Source organism: Ornithorhynchus anatinus, chromosome 1, assembly GCF_004115215.2.
Source record: "Ornithorhynchus anatinus isolate Pmale09 chromosome 1, mOrnAna1.pri.v4, whole genome shotgun sequence".
Lineage (NCBI taxonomy): Eukaryota > Metazoa > Chordata > Mammalia > Monotremata > Ornithorhynchidae > Ornithorhynchus > Ornithorhynchus anatinus.
The window spans coordinates 13,153,732-13,175,662 of record NC_041728.1 but is presented as its reverse complement, the minus strand read 5'-3'; the positions used below and the strand labels follow the sequence as shown (position 1 = coordinate 13,175,662).

Sequence of the window (21,931 nt, the reverse complement as noted above, 5' to 3'; positions counted from 1 at the left end):
TCTTTGGGCTCACAGTTTAAAATGGACAGAGAACAGATATTTAATCCCAATTTTACAGATGAAGAAACTGAGGCACAGAGAAATTAAGTGAATTACATATGGTCACAAAACACAAGAGTGGCAGAGCCAGGATTAGAACCCAGTCCCTCTGACTTCCAGGCCCATGCTCTATCCAGTATGCCTCACTGCTTCCTGTTATGTTTTTGTTTTTGTGTTTGTTTTTGGTTTTTTAATAGTATTTGTTAAAAACCTACTATGCATCAAGCACTTTTCTAAGCACTGGGTTAGATACAAGTTAGTCTGGTGGGACACAGCCCCTGTCCCACATTGACTCACCTTCTAAAAAGGAGGGAGACAATCTAAGTAAAAGGGAAGTTATTAGTTATCAGCAAAACAAAAGAATTGAACCATTTATTTGTAGGTTTGGAGAAAATCAAGGAACTATGTGTTGGTCCTTTTGAACAATCTTCCTTGATCTAGTAGAAATAGTATTTATGAAACACCATATCTCTGCCAAACACAGTACTCATCACTAAGAGGAAAGTATGCTAATGAAAATTAGAGATGTTCCCTGCCCCCCAAAGAATTCAGAATCTAAGAATAAAAGGAATGGGGGACTAGCAACCACCACAAAAAGAAAAGGTAAGCCAACAGAAATACAAAACAACATATAACCAAAGAACAATGATAAATACATTAAAAGCAATAGTGTGCTGAGGTTAGAAAACCAGAGTTTCAGGCTTCTCCCAGTTTAAAGTTGGTAGACATGATCCCTTGCCCAAAAACAGCTTAGTCAAAAAGGCTAAGTGATTCATCAGGGTTTACAGTGAAGCGATAGCATTATATTAGATCACTTTGGAGAGTTTTGAAGGACAATTTATCTTGACTCTATTTATTGCCATTGTTCTCGTCTGTCTCCCCCGATTAGACTGTAAGCCCGTCAAACGGCAGGGACTGTCTCTATCTGTTGCCGACTTGTTCATTCCAAGCGCTATGTACAGTGCTCTGCACATAGTAAGCGCTCAATAAATACTATTGAATGAACAATCTTATAAAAGTTCATCAGAAATGAGTAGCAGTAATTCTTAGATTATAGATAATTTGTATGGAAAAAATCTTTTGTGCATTCACAAACCCCCCTTTATAATAATAATAATGACGATGGTAATTGTGAAGCGCTTACTATGTGCCAAGCACTGTTCTAAGTGCTGGGATAGACACAAGGTTATCAAGTTTTCCCACGTGGGGCTCACAGTCTTCATCCCCATTTTACAGATGAGGTAACTGAGGCACAGAGAAGGGAAGTGACTTGCCCAAAGTCACACAGCTGACGTGGAGGAGCCAGGCTTAGAACCCATGACTTCCAACTCCCAAGCCTGTGCTCTTTCCACTAAGCCATGCTGCTTCTCTATGATTTTATTATTTTAGTTGATTTTATGATTTTAGTTGATTTCCAAAAGCCTTTAACAGCAATTTTCTTTTTTTCTCAAAGTCAGCCACTTTGAGTTTTCTTTTAAAGGCTTGTGGTTTTCTCACCATTCAATGATGTGCATGAAAGAAAGCCATCTGATAAGAAACTGGAGCTTAAAGAAAACATTAATTTGTGCTGGTCCTGTCAATATTATAATAGTGTCCAAGAACAGGATGCATTGAAACAGAGCATTGCTTTAATAAACTCTGATTTTGGAGGATTTATAGTCCAGGAAAAAGAGGGCTAAATATTTATTCAGGCAGAAATAATGCACTATGAATCCCAGTAGTGATTAAAAAAGGAAAATGGCACTTGTCAGTTGAAGCACTAGTAAGAATAGGAGAAATGGGAGCATCAATTCAGTCTATTGCCACAGAGATTCATTAGGTAAATTTGGTACAAATTAGCAAAATCTAAATTTTCCTTCTGTATTGCCTATGTACTTGAACCTGTAATAATGATAATTATTATTTCCACTAAATTATTCCACTAATTATTCCATTAAATTATTCCACTAGTGCTCTTTCCACTAAGCCAAGCTGCTACTCTTTTAGCACTCAATAGCCACCCCACCCTCATCCTCACAGCACTTAATAGTAATTATGTTTTTTTGTTAAGGACTTACTATGTACTAAGCATGGTTTAAAGCACTGGGGTAAATACAAGGTAATCAGGTTGTTCCACGTGGGGCTCACAGTCTTAATCCCCATTTCACAGATGAGGTAACTGAGGCAAAGAGAAGTCAAGTGACTTGCCCAAGGTCACACAACAGACAAGTGTCAGAGACAGAATTAGAACCCATGTCCTCTGATTCCCCAGATCATGCATTTCTCTAATGTATTGATATTAATATCTGTCTCTCCTGTTTAGACTTTAAACTCCTTGTGGGCAGGGAACATGTCTACCAACTTTATTGTATTGTAGTCTCCCAAGTGTTTAGATCAGTGCTCTGCACAAAGTCAGCACTCAGTAAATACCATTTAGAGATTGATCGATTAATAGTGTAGTAATAGTAATAATATTAGTAATAATAGTATATATGAATGCTATAGGTACTAGACACTGTATTAGATGAATGAGGCAGATTTCCTCCCTACAAGGAGCTTACACTCTAAAGGCAAAGTCAGACATAAAATGTTTAGAAATGGGTAATCAAAATAAATGAATTGGGTACACAATGAATCATTGCACTTTTTAAAAGTATTTTTCAATGAGAGTGGATAAAGAGGGAAGTGATCCTCAGAGGAGGTGGGGAGCAGCTCATGGTAAATTAGTAAGTGTCTGTGTTCTGAGGTTGCTGGTTCTAGTTCTGGTGTTGGTCTGTAAATACGTCTGTCAATAAATGTAGGGAGAAAAGAAATAAATTGTATATATACATGTATTTCTATATTAATTATACATGTATTTCTATATTAATTCTGATGGCGGGTATACGTAAATGTACTGCTGGTAAAGGGGGCTGATATGTTGATGTGAATTGGAAGATAATTGGGGGAGGCTTGTTGGAGGATGTGGGATTGCAGGAAGGGAAATTAATCACAAATGGTAGCTGGCAGCATTTAACAATTGCCTATAGATTAGTTAGGACCAGGCAGCAATCAGATGATTTTAAGTAAAACTTCCCATCCAGGAATTGTTTGAGAAATGAGAAGATGATCTGAGTGTGAAAACAGATGTGGGCTTTCTTATGAATCAAATCCCAATCATTTTAAGTCTTCACTTTTTTCTGAAACAGGAAAAAGGACAGACTCTTTTATCTTTCTAGCTGAAGACCAAGATTTTCAAATGCTCTTTTAAATGTAATAGGGTGCATTACATTTCTAAAGTACTATTCTCTCTCATTTTTGTCCTTTCATAGTGTCTTTAGTTCCACATTACAAAGTGATTTTTAAAAGTGATATTCACATAGTCTTTTCCTATTCCACCTTTGATGAAATGCAGCCATCTCTACAGTGAACAACGCAGCTACTTGTAGGCGTGTATATAATAGCTATGCCTCCAAATTCAGAATGACTACCCTGACCACTTAAAACTCAAGAGATTTGACTATACAGACTCTAATTAACAAAACTTCTCAAGCCAAATGCAATCAAACAAGTGGTCATAACGTCTTTTTTGCTATATTCTGTCTACTGCTTTCTAACCCTAGCTTGGCTTGAGATTCAGATGAAGTTGGGGTGAATAAAAGAGAATAGTAACCATGTCATAGCCTTAATCACTATTTCCATGCATCCCTCAGTTCTCTATCCAATGGTAATGAGGTAAAGAATTAGAATAATGGGTTTTCTCAGGTTTCGTAAGTTGCCTTAACTAATTTTCCCCCCAGATCTCTTTTTGGAACATCGCAAAAAAGGTCAATTACCATGGACTCAAACCTGAGGTCCAAGAAATTCAAAATTAGACACTTACTAGGTGCACTTCTCAGTAACAGAGGGTAGGATTTCATTTTTAAAAGTCTAATGGCGGCTCAGGGTCTTTACCTCGGCAGGAGACACAGAGAATGACAGACCTGTGCCCCACAATGCACCACTGCCTCTTGCTTCACTTTTGGACCATATCTGTCAGTAGATTCACAAGTTATTTCCCTGCCAGATTTTTCATGTCACTAACTTTTGTAGCATTTTCGCCTACTATAAGAATTCAGTTGAGCTTCATTTTGCCAAGTGTTTTATACTCAGTTAAGTCAGTATGGGAACTTCTCCATGAAGAGAATATGGGCAATTTTTTTCAGTACCCAACTTCCTACTGACACAGCTCCTACACCTCAGATCCACTACTAGGAAGTGGCTCACATATTCAGGAGACACTAGGAGGAAAAAGCAATTGATATGAAGCAAATAGTGGCATCAGGATCAGATGAACCTGGCAAACCTATGTTTGTATGTCATGCTGCATCCTGCATACAGGTGACTTCATATTGCATCTCCATATCTTGCCTATTTCCCAGATATTCTGAATATTAAGAAGAGTATCAATCTCTCAGCCTGCTTCTCTGTGCCCCAGATAATGCCAAAAGAAATAATGAAAGGAGGAGATGAAAGAAGAGAAAGTTCATTTTCCATTTTCTTCATCTCCTCCCCAACTAATAGAGGAGGTGCACAGAGATCAGATCATCAGTCTTCCCCTCTTGCCCATATTCTCTTCATGGAGAAGTTCCCATACTGACTTAACTGAGTATAAAACACTTGGCAAATAATTGAAGGAAGAAGGATGAAAATCATTGTTTGCTGCACCTGAACAAGACACTATTTCTGTGGAGTTTGATTTGAGCAAAGCAGCGTGTCCCTTTAGGGTGTGCAAACCAAATCCTCCCAGAAAGTTGTTAGAGCCATGCCATTAATAATAAAACTATCCAAAGAGACAAAAAGCCAGCATCTGCAGACTTGCTAAGACAAGCGGCATTCCATGGGGGGCTTAATCCAAGTTCGCCCTGGTGCTGACCAAAGTGGAAAGCTCAGATCTATCAGCTCCCTGGCATCTTCACATCAGGGCAGACTTCAAGATCATATTTACTTCCCAGCTGGTGGGTTGCCAGCACATCAGGGTGAGAAAAATACAATGTAATCCCTTTCCTAGCTGTTGTTGCTTTAGTTGAAAACTGCCTGAGCATGAGATTCTTCTCCACAATGTTTTTTGTCAACTAGCCTTCCATAACTACATATTTTTTTGGTTTTTGTTTTGTTTTTTTTGTTCAAAACTAAAGTAGCCAAAATCCAGCCACATTGCTGCACACAATTTCTCTGATAGCATTTTCATTTTTAAAGGTTTAACCTCCATCACAATGCACCCATGGTTTTACAGTTGCTAAATCCCTAGAAGGCAGCTTTCCCTTTTGATATGTCTCCTTTTCCAACCTAAATAACAGGAACACTCCTGACCCTTGGTAAAGTTTCCTAAAATACTGCCTACCCTCAACGGGGATATTGAATTGCCCAAGTCACCTACTGTGTGTTTCCTTAGAAATGATTTCTATTTACCTTAAATTAACAATTATAATTGTAATGTTTGCGAAGCATTTACTAGGTGCCAAAGCACTTGGGAAGATATAAGAAGGAGATCAAACCCAGTGGCTATGCTATGTGGGGCTCACAGTCTATAGGGGAGGGAGAGAGGGTATTTTATCCCCATTTTTTGATTTTTACAGGTGAAATTCCAAGCAGAAATCCTGGGGGATAAGGACAGTTAATGCTTCATTCAAATCACCTTATTGATGGGGAACAGAAAACTGAAAAGAATTCATCACCACGTGCCCATCCTGGAACAACAGACACTGACCCCTTTGGAGGTGCCTGGCATCTCTTGAAACTCTGCCTCTGGAGAAGTGAGGCCCAACTCAAGTGAGTAAGAGTTGGCACGGAGAAAAGAATGTCTGATTTCAGAAGGCTTAGCTTGTGTGTCCCATTCAGTGGAACTGCCTATATAGGCATATCAGTATGCCTGAGCGGCTGAGCACGGAGGAGAGCAACAGAACTCAGTAGGGAATGGAGAGAAGGGAATAGGGGAGGCCTATGATTCGGCAGCTTCAGTTGGTAATCTTTGCTTCTGTTTACTATGTGCCGAAAACAACTCCAAATCCAAACAATACTTTTGAAGTGATGGGGTGCAAGCCAAGAGAAATTGAAAGATCTCTCTGCAGGAAAGTTCTCCCAATGAGCCTGAATATCCTGATTAACACTTGTTTTTGAAATGTTAATTAGTTCTACACTTAACAGCTTGTCATTGTCTGAAAGGGCATGGAGAAAACTTTACAAAGTTTGTAGACTGAGGAGTTTTTAACTCCTCCACACTAGGGTTTGGCAAATTCTCCATTGCAGGCCACTGAACCGTGAGCATCCAAGGATTAATTAGCTGTGGTGATTAGTGCAAGAACCCAAATTACTTGTCATCGACGCACATTCCTGAGACAGAAAAATAAATATTATGTACATTCTCAGTAAGATTAGATGTGGAAAAGTAACATGGCCGTGTCACTAATGTTGGAGACCTTAGGTGCTGTACTTTTTCTGAGACGTGAATAGGTTTTGTATGGCACTTGCAATATGGGAAAATGTTTCCTGCGATGTCTACTTTACATGACATAGCTTGTCTATGCTATTAAATTGGTGCATTCAGAGGAAAGCAGACATTTTGTTCCTTAAGAGTTCATCTTGTTGCTTTGTTCCTGACCTGAAGCTGCCTTACCCTTTGGAACACCATAATAGTTTCCATAGCAACTTATTGTGATGTCAGAGATCATAGACACAAAACACATGGAAAATCAAAGGTTATCCAGGCCATTCTCTGCTAGTCCATAATTGCTCCGATGTAACCAGCTCAAAGTGTCAAGTCCCACGTGATAAGGACATTGGTTGAGAATAATTCCACCATAACCAAAAAGAGTTAATGATCCAGACTCTCCCTTGCTAAAGCCATTTATGGGTTAATTTAACTCAACCTGGGGAGCTCCAATCCTTCTTTCAGGGAACAGAGCAGTGTAAAAAGGGCGAGCCCTCCATGGTCAACCCGATATGTGTAGTTAATTTGCTGATTCTTAAATTTCCCACCGGGGCCCACCGTAGAAGTTTAATTTAACCCTCAGGTAGTAGGCAGAATGAAGGTGGCTCAGAGCCAGCTAACTCCTAGTGTGTCCTGTGAGAAGAGGTCTAGGCCCTGGCTCCACCATCCCATGATGCTACCTACTTGAGCATCTTGGTCCACTCATTTGGATTTTGTGACCAGTCCAGCCATTCTTCAGGCTCCCTCAGGACCAACACAAAGGGCTTGGATATAATGGCAGTACATCAAAGTTGCAGACCCCAACCAGGAGCATGGTAAAAAGCTGAGTTTGGCCTTGGAGTTTACTCTCTTTCGGACCACTAGATAATAAAGTTCAAACATTGCTGAAAGTTTGATTCTGCCATAAAGGAGCAAAAAGCACATCATGAAAGTAGGTTTCTACAGCAACTGGAAACCATCTGATAACTTGGCATTCAGAAAAGATTGGGAGGGTGGGGGACTAAAGGTCATCTGACCTGCTATTGTGAGGTAGAGCCAGGTTTGAATAAGAGCCATGTGGAATGAAATTTGTGTTGAACAATGTTGTGGGTGGGGAATGAGTTTTGCATAGACTGGAATTGGATTTAACAAAGAATCTACCTCTTCCAATGCCATCATGTCATTTCCGACCCATAGCGACTCCATGGACACGCTCTCTTCAGAACGTCCCATCTATCAAAAAGTCATCCTGGTATGCGTGTCCATTCAAACAAAGAATAGAAAATTAAAAAAAAAACTGAAGGAAAAATCCCAGAAAAAAATATGAAAAACAAAATCACAAAGGAAAAACGGGGTTGACTGTATCATATCATTGTAATAAATGATTTCCTGGAGGACAAAAAGAATGACTGCAGCTCCCCAAATTGCTAACTTACTCCTAAGGTGCAGCTTTCACAGTGAGAGAAGATGATGTAATAATATTTGGGTTCAAAGCTCTTTCTTCTGAGGAGCTAGAAGCATTTTATAACCAGGCTTTCATTAATACTCATATATGCTTGTAAGCTGGGGGCATGTGGTATTGTTCCCATTTGTCAAATGGAGAAATTGAAGCACAGAGATTTAATTAAGGTGCCATTCATATTGTCACACAAGAAGTCAGTAGCAGAGACAGGTCTAGAACTCACTCTAATTCAGTCTTAAAATCCTTATTGCTGCCCGCTAACCTAGAAAAACGGTAAACATGTTTCACTGGCCAGTTACTGAAAATCCATGGAACAAGTGAAATGCCTTAAAATGAAAATATAAAAGTTTGTCTTTATTGACATGACTAAACCAAAACTTTAATACTGGCTTTTTTTGAATACTATTTTTTACAATTATCATCGTGCCTCAAGAATTTTCAGCTCTTGATTGCCAAAATGGGAGAATATGAGTTTAGCTCCAGCATCTAATGATGTCACCACTGCCATTACAGCCATGATGGAAGACAAGGCTTCTGAGGCTGATGCTACCTCAGCTGAGCTCTACGGACAGGGAGAGATTATTCGGCTGTGATTTCTTCACACTCTCTTCTTCAATAAATGGAACACTGAGGAGATGCTCAGACAGGATTTCAAAACTACCATCACTATTGTACAATGGTGAGAGGAGCGATTTGTCTGCAGAAGTCTCAAGGGATCTTACTGCTATTCATCGACCTCCTGGAACAACTAGTGAAGACTGCCTAATTAACCTTGCTCTACCAGAATCATGAGGGAGTCCTGAGATTTCGGGAATGAGAACCTGAGTGAAGGAATTTAGTACAGTGCCTGTACCATTCACATTGTCATATGCACTCTCTTTTCTCTGCCAGGGATGTGGGAGGAAGTGAGTGGGGATCCAGTACCTTACAAAATGCACACAGAAGTTTTTATGTGCAGAGCCCATTTACAGCCAAAGTGACAACACAGTGTATGCCCACATTGCTGTACTTCCCATGACTCCATAGACCGTAGCTTCAGGTAGCTGCTGCAGTCTCGGTCACTTTCTGTTGCTCTCTGTCTTTCAGGATAACTGCTGGGTCTGTCCACCAAGGAATCAGAAATCTTCACCATCAGTGGCAAAGACCCAACAGACAGATCCAAACCTGAATCCAGGCTTTGTGATTCCCAAAGCAGTGCTCTTTTTCTGTGGACCAACAACAGAGCCTAGTGGCTTCGAATCCCATGGGCACAGGTTCAAGAAGTGTGATCTTTTCTGCAGGACAAATATAGGGGAAATTCAATGAATCCATCAATGTGATATTTACAGAGCACTTACTGTGTGCAAAGCACTGTAGTACGTGCATGGGAAAACCACATATTTGGTAGACATGAGCCTTTTAAAATAATCACTTTGCCCCTTCTTATCTTACTTTAATGATTTCCTACTACAACCCAGTACCCTCACTTAACACCAACCCACTTATGGTACCTCAAGCTTGTCTACTTCACTGCCTACCCCTTGCCCACATCTTCCCTCTGTCCAGGGATTCTCTCCCCTTTCATACCCAGCAGACCACAACTCGCCCCACCTTCAAAGCCTTATTAAAATCATATCTCCTCCAAGAGGCCTTCAACAAATGAGCTCTCATTTCCCCTACTCCCTCTCCATCTGGGTTGCCTCTGCACTTGGATCTGTATCCTTGATATTTGATATTGATATTAAATAAATTGATATGATATAAATTGATATGATATAAATTGATATTATCAATATTGATATATTAAAGCACTTGATATTTCACCCTACCCACAGCCCCACAGTATTTATGTACATATCATTAAGAGAAGTCTGTCTTCTGTCTCTGTTTCCTACCTATCTTCCCCTTCTAGAGCTTAAGTGTTGACCTTGGGCAAGTCACTTTACTTCTCGGTGCCTCAGTGACCTCATCTGGAAAATGGGGACTAAGACTGTGAGCATCATGTGGGACAACCTGATCACTTTGTATCCCCCCAGCGCTTTGAACAGTGCTTTGCACATAGTAAGCGCTTAACAAATACCGTTATTATTATTACCAAATCTGTTGTATTATACTCTCCCAAGCACTTAGTACAGTGTTCTGCACATGCTGAGTGCTTAATAAGTACCACTGGTTGATTGATCCTTGCCTAGAAGCATCAGACATCAATCTAGATTCTAAATTCCACATTCTAACTCTAAATCCTAGAGGGATTTTAACATTAACTCATCAAATCCTATGCACCACCAGCTACTAAAAAGAATCGGCTGCCCTGAGAAGTTTATCAAAACTGAGATCTTTCCATGCTATTTTGGCTGGCCCTGCCACAGTGAGGATCATTTCCCCAGTACAAAGCAGAGTAAAGAAGAGAGAAGAGATATCCATTCTTGCTCACTTTATTGAACACAGTTCTGCTCAAGGACATAAAGAGAAAGCTGGAAGCTGGTGTCAGAATCTGTTTCTGATCCTCTGGGAAACTCTTTTAACTCAACAGGGTGAAAGCATGACGAAAAATCCTTGAATCACTCATTCAGGAGCTGCTACATACTGTTGACTGGGCTCTGAAGGTACACACACCTGAGAAGAAATGACACTGAATCAATGAAGGACTCTGCAATAGCAATAGTCTAAAGAAAATCCACATCAGGCAAACCTTACATGAAACCAAGGCCTTTTTTCAACACCCACAGAGTTGAATGCTGTCACTGAATTCTGTCCCCATAATTGGTATTTTCTCCTTGCATTTCTGACCACTTTGGATGTATTAGATTTATTCCCTGCCCATCCCAGTGTTAAGAATAGCTCCCACTCTGTACATTTCATTACTGTTCTGTTTACATCTTCATTTCTATTGGTAATAATGATGTGAGAGAAAACTAAACTGAATGTCAATTAAGGGCAAAGAGCTGTCACCCAGGACAGTGACTAGAAGGAAGGGAAATGGAGAGGAGTTCCTGGGAACCTCAGGAAAGTGCTTGGAAGGCAGAAAGTCCATGGAACTGAATCTTGAGTTGAACGTCCTTTAGACCTGGGGCTACTTTACAATTAAGAGAAGAGACATGGTGGTTATTGATTCACGTGATCAGTCCCCTATCTGACACTATGACATGGGGAGCCTTAATGAATGGCATTTTTACTTTAAAATATACAGTGTCCCTTGACTACAGCTTGTGCCGCTGAGTCCGGAATATGTCTACCAAATTTGTTATGCTTTTTTTTCCAAAGTGCTTAGTGCAGTGCTCTGCATGTAGTGAGTGCTCAATAAATATGAATGATTGAGTCCTGTGGTGAAGAAGAAGAATTAGTGTTTTCAGGAAGTTCAGAGAGGTCCCCAGTGACTCTGGAGAAATGGAGGGGGTCCAGAATCCACCCAGTAACACACTCAACAATTATGTAATGATTATTAATAATAATTATGGAATTTGTTAAGCACTTACTGTGTTCCAGGACCTGTACTAAGCACTGGGGTGGATACAAGCAATTTCTTTGCACACAGTCCCAGTCCCATGTGCAGCTCCCAGTCTCAATCCCCATTTTACAGATGAGGTCCAGAGAACTGAAGTGACTTGTCCAAGGTCATACTGAAGACAAGTGTTGGAGTCGGGATTAGAACCCACAACCTTCTGACTCCCAGGCCTGTGCTTTATCCACTACGCCATGCTGCTTCTCACTATGCTATTTCTGTGGACTTCTATAGAGAATCCACCCAACATCCCTCTTAAAAGTTATATAGGTCTGTGAACTTCTACAAAGAACCTTGTCGTATGTGTCCTTATGAAACTCTTACAATTACAATATATGATAGGTTACATTATGTAATTTCAGTTATGTTTCAAGGATGGCAAGGAAGTCCAATCAGTCAATAGCACTTGATGGGCAATCAGTTGCTAGAACTTACAATCTAGTTGGAGAGACAGATACTAAAATAAATTTCAGGGAGGGGAAGAATGAAATTTAAATTCATAGTCATAAGTGCTGTAGGTGGGGGAGTGCAGTTTCTACCAAAGTGCTTAGGGTGATGCTGTAGGCAGGGTTTAGGGTAGGGAAGATGAAAAATTAGCCAGGGAAGTATTGGTGGAGACTGATTTCAATAAGACTTGAAAAATGAGGAAACTAGTGGTTTGCCAGATGTGAAGGGGGAGAGAATTCCACGTGGGAGGAAAGAGTTGATGGTGTGAGGGAGGCCCACTGAGTAGGTAAGCATCAGAGGAGCAAAGTTTGCGGGAAGGGTTGACTTCAGGGTAGAATGTAGGTAGCAAAGGGGAAGAGAAGCAACATGGCCTAGTGGATGGAGCATGGGCCTGGGAGTCAGAAGGACATTTGTTCTAATCCTAGCTCCACCACCTGTCTGCTGTATGACTTTGGGCAAGTTGCTTCACTTCTCGGCTAACTTCTGCAAAATGGGAAATAAGACTGTGAGCCCCATGTGGGACAGGGACTGTGTCCAACTGTCCAACTGTCTATCCCCACTACAGTCCATACTTCACTCCACTGCCCAGATTATCTTTCTACAGAAATGTTCTGGGCATGTCACTCCCCTCCTCAAAAATCTCCAGTGGTTGCCTATCAACCTCTCTATCAAACAAAACTCCTCACTATTGGCTTCAGAGCTCTCCATTACCTTGCCCCTTCTTATCTCACCTCCCTTCTCTCCTTCTACATCAGCCCATCCACTCCGCTTGTCTCGTACTAACCTTCTCACTGTGCCTCATTCTCACCTGTCCTCCCCTAGACCCCTGGCCCACGTCTTACCTCTGGCCTGAAACACCCTTCCTTCTCAAATCCACCAAATAATCACATTCCCCACCTTTAAAACCCTACTGAAGGCTCACCTCCTCCAAGAGGCCTTCCCAGACTAAGCTCCCTTTTCCTCAGCTCCCCCTCCCCTCTGTGCTATCCCAACTCGCTCCCTTTGCTCTATCCCCTCTCTCTGCCCCACAGCACTTGTGTAACTACAATAATTCCATTTATTTATATTGATGTCTTTGTACTTGTTTTGATGTGTATATTTCTATAATTCTATTTATATTGATGCCTGTTTACCTGTTTTGATATCTGTCTACCCCTTCTAGACTGTAAGGCCAGTGTGGATAGGGATTGTCTCTCTTTATTGCATAATTGTACTTTCCAAGCACTTAGTACCACAGTAAGTTTCAATAAATACAATTGAATGAATGATAACCTTGTACTTCAGCACCTAGAACAGTGCCTGATACATAGGAAGTACTTAAATACAATTAAAAATTAAAGAGAGAGCTGAAACTGTAAGCTCTTGTGGGTAGGGAACATGTCTACCACCTCAGTTGTATTGTCCTCTCCCAACTGATTAGTACAGTGCTCTGCACACCTTAAGCATTCAATAAATATCATTGATTAAGTGAATGGAATTCTTTAGTGCCATCAATGGGCATCCTGAAGGGCTCTTACTTTCTCCTTCTACCTCCAATCTTACCTCAAGCATGCAAGGACATCTCTGGCTCAGTAAGGTAAGTACTTCCAATAGACACCTGGACCTCCCCTACAGATATGCCCATTTCAGTCTGTACACCAGGTAAGGAAACATCACAGGGCACTACATCAGAAGGGGTGTGCACATGCAACACAAAGTAGTGATGTCATACAGAACAATGTATTCGGTCAATTGTATTTATTGAGCGCTTACTATGTGCAGAGCACTGTACTAAGTGCTTGGAATGTACAATTCAGCAACAGATAGAGACAATCCCTGCCCACAGTGTGCTCAGAGTCTAAACGATGTGCACTCTGCATTACGTAATGGCATTCTACTGAACAGGATGGGGGGCAAGTACTCACTAATGACCCGGCCCTGCTTGTGGAACGTGTACAGGGAAGTATGAAACCTCCTCACCGACCCGGCGTTCAACACCTCCAAAGACATTCAGCTCTAGCCTCAGTCACCTGAGCACCAGATGACTTCAGAGGCTTTTCTTCAGTTGGTATCCACTTGTGTCGTTACCTACAAGCTCATATGACCAGCGAAAGATGATCAGCTCAAATCCGGGCTGAAAATTTATGGGTTGTTTTTTGGTTTTGATTTTTCAAGACTGAGTCTTATCAATGGTGAGAATTCATAATTTTTCTCCTGACATAAATTGCAAAGGAAATAGCTCTGACATACCCAGGTTCTACTTCTCCTTGCAAGAGAAATGGTGAGTTGAGCATTAAATGTAATAATAATAATAATGTTGGTATTTGTTAAGCGCTTACTATGTGCAGAGCACTGTTCTAAGCGCTGGGGTAGATACAGGGTAATCAGGTTGTCCCACGTGAGGCTCACAGTCTTCATCCCTCTTTTACAGATGAGCTGAGGCACAGAGAAGTTAAGTGACTTGCCCGCAGTCACACAGCTGCCAAGGGGCAGAGCTGGGATTCGAACCCATGACCTCTGACTCCCAAGCCCATGCTCTTTCCACTGAGCCACACTGCTTCCCTAGATTTGGGTCCATCCAGGTTATCTCAGACTCAACAGCTAAGTTTTCATGAAGAGCATTGCTTCAAGTTGCCATTTACTACTTTATGCATTTTTTTTAGAAGGGCATTACACCAAGTACACATGATACATTGCATTAAACTGAACTTTGGCCTAATCTCCTGTACTCAGATATTATCCTCTCCATAAAATGTCCCCATCCCAAGTCAACAAAATTCTCCACACAAAGTAAAACGATTATATATCTGGTCTCATTTTTTAATTGGCTTTACTGACTTATTTAGACTAAACAGAATTATTATTTTGCTGCTTACCCAATCCTGGTGCCTGCTGTGTGACCTTGGGCAAGTCACTTAATGTCTCTGTGAAAAATGAAGATTAACTATCTGTTCTGCCTTCTACAGAGAGCATGAAGCCCATGAGAGAAAGGGACTGTGTACTACCTGATTATCTTGTATCTACCCCAAGGCTTTGTAGAGTGCTGTGAGCCCGTCATTGGTCTCTTTCTGTTGTCAATTTGTACATTCAAAGCGCTTAGTACAGTGCTCTGCACATAGTAAGCACTCAATAAATACTATTGAATGAATGAATGCTTGGCACATAATAAGCACTTTACAAATATTATTATTATTAATATTAATATCATCATCATCATCATTACTATTATTGAGAAGCAGCGAGGGCTAGCGAATAGAACATGGGCCTGGGAGGGACCTGGGTTCTAATCCCATCTCCACCACTTGTCTGCTGTGTGACCTTGGGCAAGTCACTTCAGTTCTCTGTGCCTTTACTTCATCTGTAAAATGGGGATTAAGACTATGAGCCCTATGTGGGACAGGGGCTGTCCAACCTGATTACCTGGTATCTAACAAACATTTAGAACAGTGACTGGCACATAGTAAGTGTTTATCAAATACCCTAAAAAAAACTATAGTTTTGAAAACCCTATCTTGTTCTCAAATCTTATGAGCACACAAGTTTATTGTAATGAACAAAAAAAAAGAAAGGAAAGGAAGATGGTGAGAAAGTGCAGAAGCTGCATTATCTCTGTACAATGTGAATCTAATACTTCGTTGGTCAGCAACCACAACGTAAAAGGTAATGTGTAACAGTTTTATATGCTACTCAGAACTATAAAGGAAGTGTGAGTGGATTTTAAACATTTTGATTAGCACCACAAAGATTTTAATGCTTTATTTAAACAGTTTGCTATAGGGCAAACCCATTTGGTAGACAAGTAAAATGAAAGCACAGGCATCAGTTTCCCTGTTTTCTATTAAGTAATGTTGCGAAGTAAGCAGAAGTTGGATTCAGATATCAGATAATTATCTCCACACTGTGTGTCACAGTAAATAATTTTAATTGGTTTAACTTCAGGGACCATTACTGGCCTAATTAGAAACATGAAAAGGCTACAAGTATTAGGAAATATCCTGAAGGAATGAGTACATTAGCAATTCTGTCAAGGCATTTTAAAAATAAGTACACAGTAGCAACTACATTTCGGTAAAATGCGGAGCACTTGAAAGGTGCTTTTAGGAAAATAGAACTTGTGAATCAGTAATAACAGAACTGTGATGGTAAGCATGGAGGGTTTATAACAGGCTTATGTGTGTTACTTCGTTAAAAACATACTAATCTTGCCCTGATGGCTGTTTTTAAAAGATATAGGTTAACTCTTTCTGAGAAAAACAAGAGTAATTAGGTGGGAGGTGGGGTAAATGTAGTGAATAGGTTAACTTGCTTAACCAAAAAAAAAAATAGCAAGCAAACAAAGATCTTTTAATCTATTGGTTTCTCTAAAATGTCTATTTCCATATCTCAGGCACTTGAATAAAAGGTTCTGTGTTTTCATGTTGTTTTCTTTTCCCATGTCACTTCGGCACCTAGGTACATACTCACAAACTCTTCACCTCAAAACCTTAAGCTTCTCCCTTGAGGATGTAAACTCACTGTGGGCAGGAAATGTGTCCACTAATTCTGTTGTATTGTACTCTCCCATAACACATAGTAAGTGTCAATAAATACCATTGATTGATTGATTGATTCCCCACCACCCCAGAAGTACTTACAAACATATATTTATATTCTTTTGCTTACCCCACTGGTAATTTATTATAATAAAGAGACTGTAATCTCTTTTAGGGCAGGGATCACATTTTACTAATGCTATTGAAATCTCCCAGACAGTACAGCTCTCTGCACAGAGTAAGCACTCAATAAACACTATTGAATTTGTTGATTAATGCATATAGTCTTGGCCCATGAGAAATAAAAGGTTGTATTCCAAATGGGATCATTTGGCAATGATCTTGTTCTGAATTTTATCGATAGTTCAGGAAGACGGTACTCTCAGGAGCAGAAAGGTTTTGTTTCCTGGTGGTTCAGTGTGGCTTGGGTCACTGAGCCAATGAGAGAATCACATCGCACTTACCAGTTCGGGTAGAATTCTCATCAGAGCTCAGGGCTATAAAAGATCATTTGACGATGGTTAATTCAGAAAGGGAAGTCTCTCTGGGGGTCTCTCCTTAGATTTATCATATAGGACATGGAGAATATACTCATCTACCGAGTTGTTGATCAGACTCTACATACATCTAGTGACTATAATCTCCTGAGTACAGCCCTCTCCCTTCATTACTTAATGAGATTCTTTGGGCAATTGACAGAGAATGGAAAATGGGGAATTGAATAGCCATTGGCTCACTATTTTCTCCTCCTATCCTGGGCCTGCTTTGAGTCCCTCTGAACCCACTGTTTCTAGATTGGTGTGTAGACCCTTAAAAACCTCCTGATCCCTGGCTTTCTCCCAGGGGTTGGGGTTCACAGACCTTGTGCTTGACTGGGCCCTTTACCAGAGCTGAACCCGAGAGGAAGAAAGTGGCCTTGAGTCATTTAGTCATGGTGGAATCCCAGAAGCAGCATGGCTTAAGGAAAGGAGCATAGGTCTGGGAATCAGGAAACTTGGACTCTAATCATCATCATCAATGCTATTTTTTGAGCGCTTACTATGTGCAGAGCCTTGTATTAAGCACTAGGGAGAGTAATTAAAATAATAATAATGAAGATGGTATTTGTTAAGCACTTACTCTGGGTCAGCACTTATTTAAGACTACAGTGTAATGAGAGTTGGTAAACACATTCTCTGCCCACGACAAGCTTATAATCTAGAGGGAAGACAGATATTAATATAAATGATTTGTAATATATAATTTATAGATATGTACATAAGTGCTCTGGGGAAAATAGCAAATGCCAAAAGGTCACATATCCAAGTGCACAGATGGTACAGAAGGGGAGTGGGTGTAGGAGCCAGGCAAAAGAGGACTTAACTGGGGAAGACCTCTTGGAGGAGGTGTGCCCTTGATAAGGCTTTGAAGAGTGGTGTTGGGGCATATATGGAGGGGGAGAGAGTTCCAGGCCACAGGGAGGATGTGGAAAAGTGGTTGGGGGCAAGATAGTTGAGATCGAGGCACAGTGAGCAAGCTGACTGTAGAGAAGCAAAGTATGTTGTTGGCTGAGCTGTAGTATTCATTCATTCACTCATTCATTCATTCAATCATATTTATTGAGCGCTTACTATGGCATAGTACTGTACTAAGCGCTTGGAGTGTACAATTCGGCAATAGATAGAGACAATTCCTGCCCAACAATGGGCTCACTGTCTAAAAGGGGGAGGCAGCAAAACAAAACAAGCGGTCAGGCATCAATACCATCAAAATAAATTCATTCATTTATTCAATAGTATTTATTGAGTGCTTACTATGTGCAGAGCACTGTACTAAGCGCTTGAAATGTACAAATTGGCAACAGATAGAGACATTGACGGGCTTACAGTCTAATCGGGGGAGAATCATAGATAAATATCATTAATAAAATAAAAAGAGTAATAAATAATATATACAAATATACACAAGTTCTGTGGGGATGGGAGGGGGGTAGAGAAGAGGGAGGGAGTGGGGTAATGGGAGGGCTCAGTCTGGGAAGGCCTCCTGGAGAAGGTGAGCTCTCAATAGGGCTCTGAAGAGAGGAAGAGAGTTAGTTTGGAGAATTAGTAGATCTGTGAGGTAATCCTAGTGCTAGCATTTGCTTGTTGTGTGCCTTTGTGCAAGTAACTTAACTTCTTCATGCTTCAGTTTCCTTATCTGTGTTAAGTGGGGTTAAGATACCTATTCTCCCCCTCCACTGTGAGCCTTGTGTTGGCCAGGGACTGTGTCCTATCTACTTATAGTGTACCTATCCCCATTCTAAGTAAAGGGCTTCATATTTAATAAGTATTTAACAAATACTACAGATCTAGAATTGGTTCAGACCTCAAGTTCACCACTACTTAAAGGGGATTAATTCATTCAATCACATTTATTTAGTGCTTACTTTGTGCAAAGCACGTACTAAGGGCTTGGAAAGTACAATTTGGCAACAGATGGAGACAATCCCTACCCAACAATGGGCTCACAGTCTAGAAGGGAGAGACAGACCACAAAACAAAACAAGTAGGCATCAATGGCATCAAAATAGACAAATAAAATTATAGACATATACACATCATTAATAAAATAGAATAATAATATATACAAATATACACAAGTGCTGTGGGCGGGGAGTTGGGTAGAATAGAGGGAAGGAGTAGGGGTGATGGGGAGGGGAGGAGAGACAGAGGAAAATGGGGGCTCAGTCTGGGAAGGCCTCCTGGAGGAGGTGAACTCTCAATAGGGCTTTGAAGAGGGGAAGAGAGCCAGTTTGGTGGTTGTGAGGAGGGAGGGCATTCCAGACCAGAGGTAGGACATGGGCCAGGGGTCGACAGGCGAGGGTTCACTAGGGAGCTCCAGGAAAATACAGGGTTTGAACAAACCAGGACTCATTTGAGAAGCAGCATGACTTAGTGGATACAGCATGGCTCTGGGAGTCAGAGGGACCTAGGTTCTAACGCCAGTTCTGCCATTTGTCTGCTGTGTGACTTTGGGCAAGTCACTTTACATCTCCATGCCTCGGTTACCTCATCTGTAAAATGGGGATTAAGACTGTGAGCTCCATATGGGACATGGACTGTGTCCAACAGATTGATTTGTATCTGTTCCAGCGCTTAGTATAGTGCCTGGCAAATAGTAAGTACTTAACAAATACCATAAAAAAAGATAGTCAATATCAACACAAACATCAAAGTCACTTATTGAGCTCCCACTCTGGACACTATTCTGGATGCTTGGGACCATTTAATATAAGATGGTCCCTGCCCTTGAAGAACTTGCAATATAATGGAGGAGACAAGTGGACCCAAATTACCAAAAAAACAGTGTGCAAAAAAAGTAACAGAATTGAAACAAGTGTCATGTGACAGATTAGATTGGGATTAATCAAGGAATGTCTATGGGAGGTGGTGTCTGTTTTGGGATAAATTTGAGGAGAGGAGGGATGTTGTCTAGCAGAGATGAGGAGACTGACGCTTCACCAAAAAAATCATGCATGAGTAATGAGGTGTGCACAGACCAGAGAATGTTGAGCCAAATGCAGTTAGAAAGTTAACTAGGAAGAGCAAAAAACATGAATTGGAATGTACCAGGGTAAGTGAGTGAATAGGCAAAGGAGAGACAGATGATGGGGAACACTGAAGCCAATAATTGGGAGATTTTAAGTTAGAAGAAATGCACAGTCAGAGGATTTTGAGAAGGGGTATAAGGGGTGTTAAATGGTGTCTGAAAAAATGATGTATAAATATGCCTGTAGGTGAGATTGAGAGAGAGGAAGGGCATGAAGAAAGAAGACTGTTAAAGAGTATGGGCCTGGGAATCAGAGGATCTGGATTCTAATCCTTGATCCGCTACTTGTCTGCTCTGTGACCTTATGTCTCAGTTACCTCATTTGCAAAACAAGGATTATAGCTGTGAGCCCCATTTTGGGACCTGGATTGGGTCCACTCTGATTACCTTGTATCAACCCAGGTCTTTTATTACAGTGCCTGGAACATAGTAAGCATTTAACAAATACCATAAAAAGAGTTGTTGCAGTAATCAAACCAGGTGAAGATGTGGGTTTGAAGCAGTGTGGTGGTAGTATGGCTGAATTCAAGTGTTCAATCCAAATGTGGGAATCCAAAACAAAAAATATAAAAAGAAAAATCTGGAGAGATGGAAGAGGTGAGAAGAGTACTTGGTAAAGACTCACAAAGTGTTCTCTCCCCTATTTAGTTTGTGAGCCCCATGTGGCGTGAGGCTGTGTCCAACATGATTGACTTGTATCTATCCCACTGCTTATTATAATAGTAATAATAATAATAAAAGTGGAAAAAGAAAGCCCGCAGAAGAGTAAGAAAAGGAAAGATTGAAATTCTGAATGTAATTGATGCATTATATTAAATGTTATTTCTATATATCCATAAAACCAACCCTTGAAAGTAGTTTGACAGTAGGTTAGACTTGCCAAACATTGACTAATCTATACCCTTAGTAAAGTCCTTATCCCCCAGATATTCAGGGTTACCCAGGCCTATCTAAACTTTCTTCCCCACAGACGTGCACCTCACCTCTTAGGACACCCTTTCCCAAATTTTCTGGGCAGGTTCAAAACACTTTTGCAAAAAATGGATTCTGCCAGCAAAAACTGTGACTATTTGATTCTTTTTGTTTAAGCACTTTTGAGTCCTTGACCCAAGTTCATGTAGGTCCACATCTCATAGATGCTTTCTAAGCCACTGTGTTCATCGCCAAGGTAGATACAAGATAATCAGGTCAGACTTAATCCTTGACCTTGTCCCTCAAGGATTGGATCACAGCCTAAGAAGGAGGGATAAGAGCCTTTAAATCCCCATTTTGCCCATAAAGAAACTAATATTCAGAGTAGTTAAGTGATTCACCCAAGGTCATACATCAAGTAAGTGTCAGAGCTGGAATTAGAACTCAGGTCCTCCAATTCACACTAGACATATTGCATTATAGACTGTTTTAGGCAACTGTAAAAAAAACCAAAAAGCAAATGCACCCCATCCTCAGTAACATTTGCTCATTTTAAATGCCCAGACTTGAGTTTTTGGGCTACAACATGTCCAGCAAACTTTGTTAAGACCCACAACATTCTGAGACATGCAGGTTGGTTTCACTAAAATGCTGGGGTACTTAAGGCTCACATTTCCTTCTTCTCTCTTCCTATTTTCTCTGCTCTAAGAAAGAAGGATAAAACATCCAAATTTCTGGCAGTGTCCTGTTTTACTTTCCATTAAAATAATTTGGTAGGACCAATTCCATACTGACTCAACTATGAAGAGAGTGGACAGTGCTCAGTAATTCAGAGAAATTATTGCTGCCCCAGCATCTGGGGCATGTTCATTACCAAAAACGGAATCCCCAGTTGTACTTGATATACCCAGATTCACCTTCAAATTTTGAAATTACTGAAAAAAATTAAAGCATGTGCCTCAAAAATCTCATTCCATTGTTTTACTTTTGACCTATGTTAAAAATGCAAAACTAACAAGCGTTAATGTGTTTTTCATTCCTTCATTTGGGTCTCTCTTTGCCTCTGAGAAGTGATTCAAATTTTTAAGCAAGGCTGTTCCAAATGC

The 21,931-nt window shown here is 40.6% G+C and overlaps 2 long non-coding RNA genes across 2 annotated transcripts in view; one reads left to right on the top strand and one right to left on the bottom strand.

The window, feature by feature from the left end:
- The window catches only part of LOC120638285, a 52,068-nt gene extending 45,318 nt beyond the window's left edge, over positions 1-6,750 (top strand). Inside the window, exon 3 of the long non-coding RNA XR_005659867.1 lies at positions 5,616-6,750. This is a non-coding gene — a long non-coding RNA (uncharacterized LOC120638285). The remainder of the gene's footprint in view (positions 1-5,615) is intronic.
- A 3,555-nt stretch (positions 6,751-10,305) lies between these two features.
- Positions 10,306-13,485, bottom strand: LOC114813742. The gene is made up of 2 exons (XR_003761488.2): positions 13,378-13,485; positions 10,306-10,502 (listed from the first exon to the last, which is right to left on the bottom strand). It is a non-coding gene; the product is annotated as an uncharacterized LOC114813742 (long non-coding RNA).
- Between the last annotated feature and the right edge of the window lie 8,446 nt (positions 13,486-21,931).